Source organism: Homalodisca vitripennis, chromosome 6, assembly GCF_021130785.1.
Source record: "Homalodisca vitripennis isolate AUS2020 chromosome 6, UT_GWSS_2.1, whole genome shotgun sequence".
NCBI classification, from domain to species: domain Eukaryota; kingdom Metazoa; phylum Arthropoda; class Insecta; order Hemiptera; family Cicadellidae; genus Homalodisca; species Homalodisca vitripennis.
The window spans coordinates 13,769,673-13,784,368 of record NC_060212.1 but is presented as its reverse complement, the minus strand read 5'-3'; positions in this window follow the sequence as shown (position 1 = coordinate 13,784,368).

Genomic DNA, 14,696 nt, shown 5'->3' with positions numbered 1-14,696 from the left:
ACAGAATCTTCACCGGCTTGGTATGAGGATCACCATCAACCGACTTCCGCGGTGTAGGGAACTGTCGGAACTGCAAGCAAGGATTTTATAATGTTGTGATCTAAGACATTGTACAGACTGGAAGTCGTTGAAGAGCCGGTGATCCGATGTGACCCAGGCCGTGACCTTTTAGGGTCGAAGATCGGATAGGACCTCTGGAGATTTTCTTTTCGGTAATCGGAAGGAAGTTGCCCACAGTCCTGGAAGTTCTTTCAGGAATGCCTCAACTTTCCTTTAGTGTTAGTAGTCAATCACGTCTGGATTATTTCCGCCTTATAAGCTGAGGAGTACACAAGGTCATTTGGTCCACAAAGTATCTTCATGTCTTGACAACTAAATAAGATTTACAAAGAAGTATTACACATTTATCTTTTATTTTCACTGCCTTGTTGCCTATATTTTAAAATTAGTTGATTTTACTATCACAACATTATTTGAATTTACTCTGCGTAAATAAAATTTTCCAGTAAAAAACGAATATCAGTAAAAAATGAATTTTTTATTAGGCGATTTAGAATTGATTTGAGTTAATTTATATTGAATGTTCAGATAATGGTCTCACAGAATTTCGGTAAGCAATGTCAAATCAACGAATAGTTATTCTTCCTCCTAAAAGAGTGATAAAAAAAAACTATCTTTGGGCAAAATCTATACGTATATATGGGTGGAAAACACCCTAGCATTAATTTATCGGTAGAGTATGGTGTGTTATTAAGGAAGAGAGACTTCTTCCTTGACTGTTATCGAATTGAAGTAGAAAAGCGAACACTTCTTGATCGCACCCAAGTCCACTCATTGAGGTAGCAGGACTTGCAGAAATTCTGCAACAGATATACTGCCTGTAAGGTAAAGCATAAAGTAGCTATGGTGGGAAGAGTTGATTCCATGTGAATATTGAGTTAAGCTTCAATTCACCTTCCCCTTACTGAACATGGGATCAACTCTGCCCTACATAGCTACTGTATATGTAGACAATCCTACTGCACCATTGTGCTTAGACGTAGTGTGTATCAGATCTTAGTGCACTCAATTGTGCAAATGTTGAGACAATGAGAATACCTCTTCACTATCCTATATTACACTATATCTTGTCGACTAGTTATCTCTGATGCCTAAACGATGTAACGAGTTCATTTTGGCCTTCCTAGCCGATTTTTTTAAATCTCTTCTGACGAACATAACTCCAGATTATAGGAGTCAACAGCGTCATATCCCAGAGACGCTGCACTAAGAGGAAGGCGAACTGAAACTTAACTCAACATTCACTCAATAACTGGCATTATAAATTTTGATAGTTATTTTTTACATCCTTAAGTAGGAAAAGACCTTCATTATTTTAAGAGCTTAGTTACAATTTTATTGTTTAAATTGTAAAAAACGTAAATAAATTGTTGAAACGGGTAGTAAGAATTGTTTCCTCTTCGGGTTTGAGGACCTCTTGTGGTAAATATAATCTTGATAGTAACTCGGAGACCATGCTCATATAATTAGCTATTATTAGCACACAATAGTCTGGAAATCCCACCGAGTCACGTAAGCTGTTCTGAGCTGTAACACTGTTACAGGGTGGGAGTACGCCGCAACACGTATCCCACAACAGGCTTTGATTGTTACATGGTATAGATTATGTGCTCGTCTCTATGTCAATTTTTATTGTTCCTTATTTGTTCCTACATAAACAATAATGTATCGAATATTAAGAACAAGAACCACCTCAACTCAAGTATGATTTCCTGAACTAACATTTTTTTTGTTCTCTCAGGACAAGAAGCTTATCAAATTGTACCTAGGCCTATAGGAGCGCTGCTTCCGGAGTGACAGGATATTTAGGATGGATAAGGTTGGAGGTAAGGGCCGCCCTCGTGGCGAAATTCACGATGCAAAATTAGGGCACTAATCTCAAGTCATGTCCTCTCGGAAGAGGGGAAAGCCAGCTCTGAACCAGCCTCTCCAGTCAAAGCAGGCAGGGGGTGGCACACCCTTATGTCTAGGCTGGACACAACCTATTAACCCTTTTAAAACACAAACGCTATTTTGAAACGGATTGAGATAAGTGAATTCCGTATTCGCCAATAAAAGCTTTAAAATGATGTATGATATGCTGTATGCTTACATTTAAAAATGTTTAGATTCAAACACTTGATTCTTATTTTGGAACATACTGTACATAGATTTTTGATGAAAATAATTTCAATGGACTCCCCGTGGGCGTTTTATGCGGAAAGAACTTTGTTTTTCCTCAATATAGCAAATAGTTTTCCCGCTATACCCACCTGTATAGTGTAGTCTGCCTCACCCACTCTAATTCATTAATAATACGAATATGCTCGATCGCAGTAGGAATGAACTCTAAATCTTTTTATAAATTAATCTCTTATAACTTGAAATTATTGTAATGCCAAACATATTTATTTAGACATTTTGTTATAACACTTCAAATGAGTAGATCCCTCAACTTTGGACGCATTTTAATTGTCAGTGTCACTTGTGATGAGAATTTAAGGGTTATATCAAAATTGGTTTTAGAAATCCCTCAGTACATGATTTACTTACGTTAAGCTAAAGTGCCAGGAATTCTATTAATTTATTTCTGAAATACCGAAACACCAAAGTGCAAAGTGTTCGTTTAATGTTAATTATTCACATCACTTGAATGCTAGCCGATTAACATATAAAAAATATTTAAATGCATTGTAATTAGATGACAAAAATGAGTATTAACGAATCGTGGAATAAGTGGGAGAACAATGTTTATTAATACCGCAATATAATTCTAACTTGTTATTAAGTTCAACTGTACTTTAAATTCGTCAAAACCCCTGCAAAAACCTTTTTCTGTAAGACTTAAAGTTTATGGCTAATTAATACCTCAGCAAAAAACGTTTTAATAATTTTGCTACTGAGATAACGCAACTGACTGTACAATTGCATTTCGGATTAACAAAGGATTATTTCCTTACAATTATAATTATTATACTATACCAATTACCATAAAATATAGTATAGGGTAGTAATAAACATGCACTCATTGTAAACGCTCTTAACTCTTATACGTGGTAAGTTGTACATCTACTTTTCTGTTTATTCATTTTTATCTTTTTATCTTTATTCATTTCTATGCTGAATGTACAAGGAATAGTGTCACAATATATATTTTAGTATAACAATTTTTGAACATGAATTTAGATACACGGTTTAAATACAGTTCTAGGTAACAAAAACTTCAAGAAAAAAATTGACTTGTGTAAATAAAAAAATTATGATGTTATTTACAAGTTGCAATATCAATATCAAGGCCGTGCAGCGCGTCACCAGCTGCATAGTCCGTCAGCTGTATGCCGTGCGGTCTGTCAGCTGACAACGAGTAATACTACGAATATAAACTATTAATAAATAAATTATTGGTATTTATAAGTAGAGTATTCGAATGATGCAAGTTATGTCTTTATAACTTATAAACAGTTTTTGCGTAATAATTGTAAAAATTTAACCAAAGTCTTTATCAGTTCACAAACTATATTGATGAACTTCGGTCATCGGTCAGAAGGCTAAATGCAACAATACAACTTACAAAATCAATGTGTTAATTGTATTGAATTTCCATGTAAAATCACATAAAATTCACATAGTAGAATGTAGCTGATTCCATTATCATTGAATAATTCATTAACGTGACTGGAAATTTGATGAGCTTTACTGTCCTATTTCGATAGAGATGTTCCAAACAATACTCAATTACAGATGGAACATGGGTGTAAAGCCATGTGTTGGGCTACGATCTATTATCGACCAAATCATTCTGCTAACCACGGTTTTGTCATGCACGCGAGGGACTGGTGACGTACTGAATTTCACCATTGTCACACAGATAATGTGAATTTCATTAAATGCACGAACAGTGGAATATTGAAATGTGTCGTAATACCGTCTTAGTTCTCTTCACAGAAGACTGTGTACTGAAATTAACTGAGCATACATTTTGGCCCTGATTATATCTAAACATGCAGCAAAATTCCGAATAAGTTTGGATCATAAGTACAGCTTTTACCGTTGAAAATTCATTTTTGCATAATATAATCATGCGTTTTAAATTGCAAAATGGTATTAGGGACATCACAGGGTACAATATTCGAATCCTTGAAAGAAATTGTGTTATAAAAGATTTCTTAAATTATATTTACTTACTAACAACCTTAACTTTAAAGGAACGTCCTTTAAATACTTAAGGTTTAAAAATTTCAAACTTTAGAAAGATCCTATAAACTTTGATATCCTACAACAAGTAATAACTCCGAAATCCACTGAAAATCCCTCAGGAAACTGCTAACGAGTTTGTTTACACATAAAACACAATACAAATAGAAATTTTAGACAAATTCCAATGTTTTTCTGTACAGCCAGGTTCATAGAACTCATTTATGAATCCTTCAAAATCATTAATAAGTCCGATCAGATTTTCCATTGTGATTTTTATTTATGAGCATTGCTGAATTATTCACAAAACATATTGAAAGTACAGCCTGTATAATAAAACGAGATCTGAATTATAGAATGTAAATAGAACGTCAACAGGTTAGTGTTCAACGAGTCTAAACAGAAAATTGTCTCTTGGCATTCCCAAGTTAATTTAACATACAATGAGTCACGTGGGTGCAAATATGGGTTTTTAAAAAAATGTACAATGTGTGTTTTGTCAGATTTTTTATTTTTTTAAATATTTTAGTCACAGTTTTCTAGGGCAGAAAACGAAAATATATTTCACACCATAAGGAGTTATTGGTGTTCAAAATAGTATTTTAGGGCAAACTTTAGCTCTAAAATAATAATTAGGAATAAAAGCAAACTGATTATCATTATAGTATCAGGTTTACAGCATGTATAAGAAAGATGACAAAAAGAGAGAAAATGGGTTCCTTTTGTATTATTTTATAAAACAAAATCCGTTTCCAAATAAAATTAATAAAATATTTGCAATTTCCCTGAAACTAATAGTGTATGAATGTTGTACAAGGTTTAATTAATAATGTGAAATGAAACGAAATGAAAAATGTTGTCTTTATTTTAGGCGGATTTAGGACTATAAAGTCCTCTCTACCACTTAACCTCGTAAAAAATTAAGCTAACATATATAAATAAAAATAAAATCTATTTATTTACCTTGTGCGTTAAAAGAATCTTAGCTTTAAAAAAATCTATAATTATTGTAACTATGTACATATTTACATACTATAATGAGACAAACACGCATTCATTCAACTTGCATTCAGTTGCCCTAAGTACCACATTCCAAAGCTGCCAACCGCTATATCCCCTGAGCCCCCAGCATCAAGGCCCTGACCTCCGCCCCAAAGCGAGCGCGCTTATCAATGGCTCTTACGTTTATAGGTTAAAGCATTCCACAATCGAGGCAGAAACTGTAAACTACTTACTAAAGGTAGTTGTTCGATGAATTTGGGATAGATAATAAGGTTGTATTCCTCCTTATACTTCGTTTCAACGTATTTCTGACATAAATTGAAAGATAACTGGGGCAATTTGTATCTCGAAGATCTTGTAATATTTTAGGATCAATTAAACATTGTTTGAAGTAGGGCTATACGTGATCATCCACGTCTGAGATTGAAAATGAACCTAATGCAAAAGTTTCTGAGCACGCTGGAGTCTATTTGAAAGCTCCACAGTCATGTCATTAAAATGGTAAGAATGGTACAGAATATAATGAAATTTATTATTATTAAAATTACAGAATTATAATTTCACCTCGTCAAATATAAAATTTAGAAGTAAATATTAACATCTCATTTAATTTTACAGCAAATTTAGATTTGCTTCTCTTAGAATACCTTATGCAGCTTTAATCATATCTGTTGTATTCCACTCGACGTATACATAATCGCGAAACTTAGTTTGTATGCTATATGCTTAGTTTCCCTCAACCAACTGCGTTATTCATCAAATAGGAACGGCGCTGGGATGTAACGCGAAATATATATTTCGGCGCTGGGATATTGTTTCTAATTATGTATTATTCCATTTCAAATGCACTAACATTATAATTTCATTACTGTAGTCTGCCTTAAATAAATTTGCAATTATAAATAAGTTTTATATATTTTCTGGTAAATAATTTAGAGTAACACACACTCGAAAATCACTTTTATACTATTCAACTCAATGTAAAAAATTAAAAATCATGTAATTTTGATCCCGTATTTTTTTATCGCAAGCTCTCTCAAGAGTTTTTACATTAATTAAAAAAATCTAATAAAACCATAATCATACAAGTAAATTTTCTTCATGTTTTTTCAGTAATATAGCGAAAATAAATATTTTTGTAATGTTTTTGCTAATTATCTAGTAACAGTATACATAAAACTGGACTTGGATAGCCTACGCTTGCAAAATATATTTCGTTGGCCTTACCAAATTAAGACAAAGGGGGATTTTTAACGGTATTATTTTTATGTGTGCTCTACTCTTGAGAAACATAAATTAAGATGAACTTGTGCTATGAAAAAGTAGTTTTGATCTATACTATACCTTCAAACGAATCTGGTTTCAATTGTCCAGAACTTTTAATATTTTCTGCTCACCATCTTCAATACAGAGATTCCTGGAAATTTGAATAGATGACAATGTAACACCGTAGCATTAAACATGAACACGAAGACGAGATATTCTAAAAATGAAATGTCGGGAAATGCAAAAGTACATGAGAATACAATATTGGGATGAGAAAGCAACATTTGAATATGAATACAAATCTTGGCTCGTATGTATCCAAGCATGTGTGTTATATGGGTTTATTCAGGTTTCCTTGAATATGATATGCTTCTATGCTCAAGAATGTTCCATTTAGTAAAAAAAATGTTTAACGGTAATAGTTCTGAGAAGCGATCAATAAAAAAAAAAACAAGTAACCAAACAAACCTAATAAAACCAGTAGTTCTCTCAGTAATGTGAAATAATTTGTATACATGATTCTAGTTTACATTATATATGTGACAGGTGTATTATTCCCTGCCATACTCGACAATTATTTAAACGTTACAAAAGTAATGGGATTACTATTAATTTATAAATTGTTCGAGTAAGTTTGCGTTTTGCAGTATTTTAAATTAAATGAGTTAAACAAATCTTGATTTAAAAGGATCTTTCATCTCGTAAACATGAAATATGCTAATTTAAAAATAAAACTGACCATGGGGAAACTATTTCATATCGCTTAACACGTTTTTTATAAACGTCATTCATAAAATTAAATACATGATTGTTTTAACAACATCATTTTTACTATTATTTATTATTATGTTGAGTGGTCACTTCTGGAGAGGAGTTTATATAGTTTACAGTTAAAACCTATGTTGCTACTTTCTTTAGGACAACCAAATAGATCATAAGCATCAGATCACTAACCGCAAGTATGGATATATTTACATAGACGCTAAAGTTATTTGTAGGCTTATGCAGCTGATGGTTAGTAGAGTCTACCTAAACGGGAGAGGGAACCATCCCTTGCATTATTTTTAGCAGAGGGCTTATCCTCTTCTTCCAGGATTTCCTAAACCCCCGTTCATAGTGACTGTACCATGGGATTTTGGCAGGATAATAAACCCTTACCTATCCTGAATATCCCAAAATGTCACTTCAAGAGCCACGCAGATTTTATAAGTATAAGAGCAGTGATATCTTTCCTTAGCTAATCCAAGTCCTGTTGGAACACAAAACAATCAGTTTATGGCGATAGAAGACATCAAAATTATACAAATTATAAACATATTCACTGGAATATTCATTCATAAACTGAGTTTCATAATAACTACAGTCCTATAATCTTTATCACGTTTCAGAAGATTGTACCGAAGTCAAATTCCAACCCTTAATAACTTCTTCAGCATAATTTTTCAGTTACATATATGTTTTGGAAAGCTTTATTGAGCCAAAATATTATTCAAAACGAAATTCACTGCGTTTTAATTGTATGTTAACAAACAATGTGTTTTTTTTTTTAAGAGAAAAGGGTTTAAGATAGCGTATTTACATGTAAACTTGTGCATTTAACTACAGCTGAACGAAAAATTGCTTAAAGCTGTTCCTCACCACCAGACACATGGCCACGTCCTATGGTAATCGCATTATCATGCAAAAAAGAATTTTCCAGACACAAATTTCTTCAACAGAAGTTCTTTAATCGCATATAAGAAATATTTAAACTTGAAATTATTCCAAAATTTAATTGTTTAGCAAATTAATACAGCTTCTTGCTATCTATGGTGATGAAAAAAAAAATACATGAGGAATTAAAAAATAAAGTAGAAAAAAAGGCGCGAAAATTATGAATAAATAATTGAAAGTTATTTATAAATTTACATAATAATCTTATTAAAAGCTTTATTATGTGTTTTTATGATTATTTTCAGTACTTATATTGTAAATATATGATGCATGGCATAATTTATTGTATTCCATTTAACAATTAGTGCGCGATATCCTCCTAAAAGGAGGAAATTAACTTAATAACGATATTACAGGTAGAGAGGTGCGGCACGCAACTAATGGATATGAAATTCAATTAATGTTCTTCTTATGCCTAGCAATAGTTTGTTGTTAACACGTTGTATTGTGTAAAATGAATTATATATCTGTAGAATGTTCTAGGAATTTCACACAACAAATAAAGAGTATGAAAATTGCAGGATATTGAATGATCTGAGGTGTGTGCATAACCGGAGGTAAAAAACTAATCTAACTTTTCAGTTTGGACCAAGTCGAAACGTAGTTTTTCGTTATATTCTTAAAACTGTTTCACCTCTGCCAATAGTTGCCGATGGCCGAGCTGTCTAAGTCGTTGGACTTTGGGTCTGAGTTACAGATAGCGCAGGTTTCGAATCCTGTCTGTGACCTTTGCACTTTTTTATCAGTACCATTGACCTTGTACTCTATCAACTCTCCCCTTATTCTGTTTGATAAGAATCCTCGCACAGGCCAGTGGCCTATGAAAGGTGGGGGGCCGAATAAGGCTTAAAAGGGGATCGGCCTGTCCTTAAAAATAAAAAAAAAAATAGTCAGCATCTATCGAGTTATTGCGTCGATATTAGTAGGCTGAGAATATCGATTTCTTTTGGGTGATGATCTGTCTTTATACTTTATAAACTTTAATTTACTAAAGGTAGATTCACAGGCAGCATAAGTTGATGCGAATGTGCAAAGAAATATTTTCTTCATAAACACCTTGGAGGGTAGGGTGGGTTAGGTTAGGTTTGATATTTTTATTCTAAATACGAATGAATATTAGAACAATAATTATTCTAAATGTATCTTTAGTATTCCAGTACTGGTTTCTCGATATATTAAACATAAGGCTGATTATATATTTCTTTCTTTTAGAAAAAAACTCATTTTTCCAAAACAGATCATGAACTTATTGGAATGGATTTGTACTTGATGCACTGTCTAGTGGAGCATTGCAATTCCATCAATAGAGCTCGTTTTCCCTCTTCGTATCTGCATTATTTTTACACTTTCAGAAAAACCAAGTTAAAATAGCCCTAACGTTTTTCTGTTACATCTCAATCATTAGGTTCTGTTTCAGTAAAATGAACAACAGCTATAACGTTAATAGCCCAATATTTTTCTAAACCAAACAATTCATCTATTTTCTATGTTGTTTTGATAAATTCGTTATCCTTAACATAATCTGTTGTTTTACCTCTGTAACATTGTCTTTGATATGTTAATCAACATTTGAATGTCACAGTTCATGTACTTTCACTCCAAATGATGTGCAAATTAGTTAATTGAGTCAGGTTTTGTTCTGAAACAGAATATACATACTGACGATTTCTGATTTGAAAAATTTGTTCTCAATATCCAGGTTAATTTTACCACGGTAATAAGCATGGGAATGTAGAATTTTAATAGACATGTAAAACCCTATCCCCAACTGGCATGTAAACTATTATTGACGTACTAGTGTTAAAATTCAGTTAGGAATGTGTATATTTTTTGGCTAAGCGTTATATTGTCTACTATAAAATATCACTAAAGTAGTGCTCTTTTAATTAGATTTTTTCAGGTGAATTTTGGAAAAAAGATAATGGAGTTGGTAGGGCTAGTTTGTACAAATAGCCGACCGAGAGCGTAGTCTCTCAAAACTTTAGCTTACGTAGAGCTGGAATACTTTCATTCATGTCTGTCTGTCTTCAGGCCCACCATTTCAAAAATAAACTGACATATAGACTTGATAGTTAACTTGAAGCTGGAGCTTCATTTATAAGTAACGCTAATTTTCTATGATGGTACATAGTTTTGTTGCAAGTTGAAATTAACTCTTAAAAGTGGCTACTTTTAGCCTCTACACAGCTGGTGGTGATATAAATAGTATTTATCTCTAGGTTTTAAGTGTACAAAACTAAAAAAAATAATTTCAGGAAGAATTTATCTTTTTTAAATTATTAACCTTTTTTATACCTTCTGATTTTTATCTCCGCCATAACCGGGCATAGCTTAAAATATAATATAATTTTTGGAACAATTTTATCAATTTAGAGGAAACTCAGAAGTACAAATTGTCTCTCAGCCTCTAGAGTATAACATAGTATAATATGAAAACCCGTATAAGAATCCTTAAAATCCTTTGTGAGAAATTTTATAAAAATACCTGGGTTCCGTTTACTTTAACTTTAAAATATTACTTGAGCTTTGATAAGTACTAGTTAAAGGATTTTACTTTTATTCAGTTTTAAAGCTCTGGTGCTCTGGTCTCTTTTAATTTCTTTTTTAATTACAGTAGTTTGAGGTATTAATAACTGGTTTAATAACTGGTATTAATAACCAGTTTGGCCAACTGGTTATCAATACCTCAAAACTACCGGAATTATCGATAGATTTAGAATCTTTGACTTTACAACAGAAATCTAAAGTTACTGACCACTTAGATACAATCATTAGGTGTTTAATAAAAGGAACATAAGGATAACTACCTTTCTTAATATATTACAATAACTTAATCACAGATAACTAATTAGATGAGTGGAAAATCATCACATAAAACGGTAACGCGATGGTATATAAATCGAAATATAACTAGATCGTACAATGACCTTACAAATCGTGCTTAAGCTAAACTTGAGCAAATGGAAAAAAACTATGATATTCCCGGAATTTTGTTATCCTTCTTCAGCGGATATTTGCACATGTTGTTTGTTTGGCCAACAGGAGCGCGGATATTTACATATGCAGACAGAAACACGGTGGTTTTAATGTAAAACAAGATCAAGTCCTTTTTGTCACAGAGTTTTTTGGGAGGTTTTGCGATTTAGATGTAACATTTATGCCAACAGTTGGCAAAAATATAGTCTTCCTTTTATATTTGTTTAATTATCTAGTATATTATTGGTAACCTATTATTTAAAACTTTTCTATAAATATTGTTTGAAATCCATATGTAGTAATTGGTGAATATCTAGCTCTGGATTCAAAATAAAATTTGTTAATAATTCATTTGTTTTCAATTAAAATAACTTTACCTTAAATTTAAATTACTTAAAACCAGTAATACTAATAAGAGTATATCCTTTTATGGTGTTAAAATGTACGGAGTGGCTATACGCCCGGTCACCGGTCTTGGTTTCAAAGAACGGGAACGACTATGAAACGTCACAGACTGTGACGCCAAAGGTTTTTGAAGTAGCTTTAGCACTGTGCATTGTTATTAGAATGGCGGTTTGTAGAAAGTTTAGTTCTTTTGACCAGTTGAAAACTTTGATCAATAATAAAGAAAATACGGACCATATTCAATTAAGAATAAGTGATTCGAGAACAATTGCATTTCATAAAGAACTATATTTCATGAAATAGGTCTATGCCCCTAAATATACTCAATATTGTGAACCAAACTTCAACAGTTGTGATTAAACTCCATAAGTGTGATGAATACAAACAAAAAAATTAAATTACAAGTACGTATAAAATTTTTTAAATCATTAGAAATATAACAGTGATCTTATCTTTTTGGTCATAAAGTGCACAGTATTGATCCGTGTAAACATTATCATTGCAAACTTTATAACTAATCTATTTAATTTGGATGCTTACAAAGAGCTTATTTGTCACAATTTTAATAACAGCATTATACCGCATTGGTAACTTACGTCCAATCCCTCTACAACTCTATTAAGTGAATTACTTATTTTTTTTTAAGTTAATAAATATTGTAAGTTCTCAGTTAATTCCATTTTAATAATTTTCTTATAATGCATTCTACGGCTTTATTTTTAGTTTGCCTCTCCTAATTATAATTAATAATTCAAGTTTCATATTTAGGGTCAATTTTAGGAATTTTCATGATCGTTTTTTGTTAAATAAGAATTTTGAGCTTGAGGAAACATCAGTCCCCGAGATTTATTGTACAGTAATGGGAAAGCGGAAGGAATTGTGGTAATGAAAAGAACTGTCCTGTATCATCCACGTTAAATGTATTAGATCTATGACAGTTGTGCTGGGTGTGAGATGCCATCAGTTGTTTCGTTGAGATGTCGTATACAACTCTTATAACTTTCTCTAGACTCTGTTATTGCTTTTAACACAATTTTTTCCGTTTTTGGCCAGTCACATCTTAATGAACATATTCAGGCTTCTTTTTACGGTAAGTTAACAGCTCAAAATTCTTTCGTGTAAGAAGCCAACTTTTCTGGATAATCTTGTCTGTTATCGTAATGACACATCCCTGTGTTTTATAACAATGAATGAGAATTATACATTGATGTATGACATTTCAAATTCCAGTTTAAGTGTTACTTTACATCTGTCTGACTCATCCAGACGGTTGTATAACTGACAGTATTTTGCCGAAAACAATAGAAAAAGTTACGTAGTGATGTAGACTGTATGCTATATACTTTAAACTGTACCAAGATCCCTTCTATAAGAACTTACAGTCCTGCTAAAGTCCGATAATACGTAAGTGATTAATAATAAAACTATTTTTAATCGAGTAAATGGAAGAATTTTCAAATATCTCAAGACGAGAGACTAATTTCCCTCTTACCACTTACATACAATATACAATGAAAATCATAACCATTTGAAGTGTTATTAGTAAATAAAACAAATGTTCCAGTTATTTTATGCTATTAAATGACATACATATTTTAATATGACAAAAATTATTTATAATTAATTATGATTTCTCTTAATGACTATTAATTGAAACATTCCAGTAAAATTGCGAGAAACAAAACTATATCTTAATAAAATACGAAGTGTAGATTCTGGTACATGGTTAATTTTTAGTTGTACATTTCTTCTTTTTAATTTATTTAAGCGTACACTTTTTATTACATTACCGTTTCAATACGTTACTAATGCATAATATGCAATTTAAAAATAGTCCTACAAATTGTGTTTTTTATATTTCTAAGGCAGTGGTGTAAAGGTGTCAGTTATGGCTGCCCTTTCGTTACGTCACGTTTGACGTCACCACTCATAGCCCGTCTGTCTAAACTACAGACGGTAGCCGGCCCATATAGCCACAGCGTAAAATGTAGTATGTCTATATATAAACCCGCAATTTTTAAGGTTAAAGAGTTCAATGTTTTCATAACTTAAATCCGCATAAGTTTCTTCAAAACTTTTATCCTTCTACTGAAACAGAATAATGGAAACGCATTATGTATTATAGAACACTCGTAGGTTCTAATACTCCTAATAAATTTGGTCTTATAATAATATAAAATACTTTGCAAGATTAAATTTACTAGCTAAATCTTTATTTCAACACCGATGATCAAATCCGTGTAAGAGATTTATATGAACTGAGCAATTCAATTACAATAAATACGCATTACATGAAACGAACGTGTTTTCTCAGTAGTGATAAAAGCTAATACTGTGTTAAACCTTTTGGTGGGGGGGGGGGGGGGTGGGGGGGGGGGGGGGTGGGGGGGGGGGGGGGTGGGGGGGGGGGGGGGTGGGGGGGGGGGGGGGTGGGGGGGGGGGGGGGTGATATAGCCTAGGTCACTCACTAAAAAAATGATTAAAATCGATCCAGTACTTTTGATTTATTTATAACTGCCCGTTACCCGCACGCGTTAAATTTGGAGTAAAACAATTCCCCTTTCCCTATGCCATAAAGATTTCCTGCTATTTTTGAAATATCTAAATTCATACCTACACTACTTATTTACTTTTTACATTTTTGTCTATTTATTTTTTTTACAACAATATTATTACATTACATAATGTCTTTATATACACAATTCACAGCTTTCTTGTCATTAGACAATACAAACATGTTTTCTCTAGAGGTTACTCTTGAAAGAGCGACATACAGTTGGCCATGTGAAAAACAATCAATGCTCAAATCTAAGCCTGCAACGTTGAATGTTTGACCCTGCGACTTATTAATGGTCATTGCAAAAGATATCTTTACCGGAAACTGTAAACGTTTAAATTGGAAGTGTAAATCCGATGGTATCAGAGGGATTCGGGGAATCAATACATCTTCTCCGGTACCACATCCTGTGAGTATTGTGCACTCTATTATGAAAGTTTTTACTGATTTTACCAGCAAACGCGTTCAATTGCAAAGTTTAGGTGGATTCGGGTTTCTTAATAAAATAACAGAAACAACCTACTTTCAAAACCATTTTGTGAGA